Source organism: Sphaerodactylus townsendi, linkage group LG05 (genome assembly GCF_021028975.2).
Source record: "Sphaerodactylus townsendi isolate TG3544 linkage group LG05, MPM_Stown_v2.3, whole genome shotgun sequence".
Classification (NCBI taxonomy): Eukaryota; Metazoa; Chordata; class Lepidosauria; order Squamata; family Sphaerodactylidae; genus Sphaerodactylus; species Sphaerodactylus townsendi.
In genome coordinates, this window is record NC_059429.1 from 46,171,796 (window position 1) to 46,175,331 (window position 3,536).

The following is a 3,536-nucleotide window of genomic DNA, read 5'->3' on the forward strand; positions in this document are numbered from 1 at the left end:
ATTCTAGACCAGTTGGAGTTTCTGAATATATTTTGAGGGACTAATGTACAATAGGCTTGGTAATTTGGATAAACTGAACCCTAATTCGGCCCAAATCCAGGCCTATTCAGGCCTATTCGGGCCATATGTGGCCCGAATACATCCTGCCCGAATATGAGCCAATCCAAATACAAGGTATTCAGATCAGCTCGTTCTTATTCAGGCTTCAGTGCACTGCATGGGAAGAGTAAAAACAACAACAACACAACCCTCCCCCCCCCAGCCGCTGCACGTGGTTTGTAAAAGTAAAAAAACCAAAAACCACGAATCCTCCCCAGTCACTGCACAAGGCTTGTAAAAGTTTTTTTAAACCGTGAACTCCTCCCCACAGCCGCTGTGTGCAACTTGTAAAAGTAAAAAACAAAAATGCAAATCCCTTTCCCCAGCTGCCACATGCAGCTTGTAAAAGTTTAAAAAAGAAAAATCTGGAGATTCCCTCCCCCACACACACTCACACAGCTTGAAAAGCTTAAAAAAAAGGAAAAACTGAGAATCTCCCCCCAATATCTACCTTGCATTGCTGTCTGTCTTGGGGGGGGGGGTCTCTGTTGTGATGGGGGAAGCTTTCTGGTGTGCTTCAGGGCCAGTCTGAAGCAGAAAAGGTGTGTGGGAGGATGGGGAAAGGAGCTTTAAGCCACCTAAATTCTCCTGTCCCTAGACTCATCCTTACAGGAGAGAAAGGGGTGGAGGAGGCATGAATCCAAAGTTCCAAACTCTGCTTATTCTATTGAACTGGCTTCAGAATCAGGTCTCAGTCCATCCATGTATTGTTTTTTTAATTTTGTTGCCAAAAGGACAGTGAACACAGGAGGAGGGGAAAAGTTTAAACTGGCCAATGACGTGCAACTGCTCTCAACACTGCTCCTTGGCCAATCAGGTAAGGTTTTTATTCCCAGGGATTTTGGTAGCTTGCCTTCCTGCCTGGTCCAAAATATAAATTGCAGGGGTGCTGGTCCACCCAGACCACTCTGTTCCAGGGAGAGGTAGACCCATTGTTCAAGTAGTGCTTGAACTTGTCCTGCCACTATCTCGTGACTGGTTACTGAAAGCCTGCCTTCATGGGACACACCAGCCCTGCAGAGGAGACCTGCCTGGAGAGTAAAAAAAGGTAACGTTTTCCCTTCAGTCGTGTCCGATCCTGGGGTACCACTGCGAGCAGTGATTTTATAGGCAAACCATTTTTGTGGGGTAGTTTGCCATTGCTTTTGCCAGCTATTCTTTATCCGCCTGGAGAGTAGAAGACACCAAACAGTTTGAGTTTACTTTTAAAAACCATTTGCTTTTGCTACCTTAATAGTTGAAAGTGTATAGCTTTCCTGTTGCAATCTGGAAGGGGGGGTTAAGGTCCCAAAGGCCAAGGGTTCTTGAAGTACAACTTGTTTTTTCTTCAATTGTTTCACTGTTGTGTTTTTTGGGGTGGGGGTGGGGTTAGGCCTTATGCCTAGCTCACATAGGACTGCCTTACTTGGGGAAACACTGTGATTTTGTTATTCTTCCTTGTTCTACTGCTAGTTTGGATTTGTGAACTGAATTTGAATTTCTATATAGGTGTCTCCCAGCTCCCCAGCTCCCTTCCCATGCTTCTGCTCCTGCTTTGCTTTTGTGGCTAGGTTGCTGCTTGCTTTGGTTCTACTGTTCAGTTTGTGTTAGGCAGCTTTTCTTTCCAAATTACCTTTTCTTTAGAAGTGGTTTGGTTTCTGTTTGTGGTTTCTGTTGTTTTTTTTTTCTGTAGGTCTTGCTATGGCCTGTGGGCTGTGGGCTGTGGCCTGGGCAGGTCTGTGGGGCTCCCCACTTTAGTTTAGAAAAGGTTCGGGGGCAATGTGTTGATGAACTTACCAGAGTGTGATGCCTGTTCCCAGAGACTTCTTAATAGTAGCCTCTGGTCTTAACAAAAAGACACATTAAACAGCTGGGTGTGAATCCAGTTCTCTAGAAAATGGTTTCATGTCGGGGCAAAATGTTTATGACCTTCTCCATTGAGGGATGGGTACTGCAGGGGTATCTTCAGAGGGGAAAGATGAGTTCAGTCCTTACTGGATTAGTACCATCTGGCGGTAGACCCATAGTTCTACAGCTTGCATTCTATCAAAGGAGTGGGGAGGAATTATGAGTTTAGTGTTGAGTCAGCCCCTTTTAGATGCCAGCTGTTCTCTATTTGGACTCCATTTTGGTCCCTGCTGGAGCCATGCTGAGCCAAACATTTAACCTGTACACACTGTACACATACATAGAAGGGTGTTAACACTCTCCTAACTGCCACTTAGGATTATAAGCGTAGTCTGACTACTAAAAGAATGATTTGAAGCAGTTCAATGCATATCCTGATACCTACCTCTGACTCCAGATGCCTCAACAAAATGACATGATCTACTATATCAGGGGCTACAGACAGTGGTGAGATTCAAATAATTTAATAACCGGTTCCGATGGTGGGATTCAAATAATTTAACTGGTTATTTACAAGCACCATTTTAACAACCGGTTCTGCTGAAGTGGTGCAAACCTGCTGACTCCCACCACTGGCTACAGATAAACCCAGTGAGAGCAACAGAGAGACTTGGCCTTTGTCTATACTCAGATGGAGATAATGAACTAAAGCTAGAAAAGCCATCTCTAGACTTCTCCCAACCATTTTCAGATCACCCAGCTCCATGAGAAACAAGAGGGCTGGGTTTGTCCAATGGATGAGAGAGGTCAACAAAAGGCAAACTTGTCCATAACTTCATAGAGCTTCACATTCCATGTTTCTACTGTGGCCTCAACAGAACACATGTTTGAAATCCTAAAATTCCCCAAGATGTTCTGGAATTCAGTATGATACATGAACTTCCATGCAACTCCTCTCTTGCAAGGGTGTTGAGGCCACCTTCACCTTGACTTTAAGTAAGTAGTGGTCAGACCATGATTCAGGGTGAATCACCAGCCCTGAAACCAGACCTTCTGTCAAAGCTCAGTGCAAACATTTATATGAAGGGCATGAGCTCTTTCTTGGGTTGGGCCAGGCACAATTTGTTAGAGACCCAAGGCAGTCAAAGAAGCTATAAACTTCTTGGTCAGTCCCAATGAGGTATCATTAGCATGAATGTTGAAAACTCACAACAGTCAGTTCAGGAGGTTCCAGCACCACATCTATGCTTAGTTCCTAATAGGAAAGCATATAGTCAAAACAGTGGAAGTCTGCAGAAATTGGGGGACTGACAGAATATAGCCAGCCACATCTCCTCTTAAGCAAGTTGTGCAGGGTTGGTGGAAGACTGCAGTAAGAGCTCTTTTTAACAGGATGCCTTTTAAAATAAGTGTTATGTTTAAAAACATTTTCTTGCATAAACAGCTTACCTTCAGCCACATAGTAAACAGCCTGGGACTGTGGGGGCTACTATTGCAAAAGCAGCTTTTAAAAACTCTGCCCAACCAATCAGATCTCCAGTGGCCAGTCAGAAGCTGCCCTGCTGGGCAAATGCCCTACTTGACCCTGCCCACCTTATAAAAACAATTCA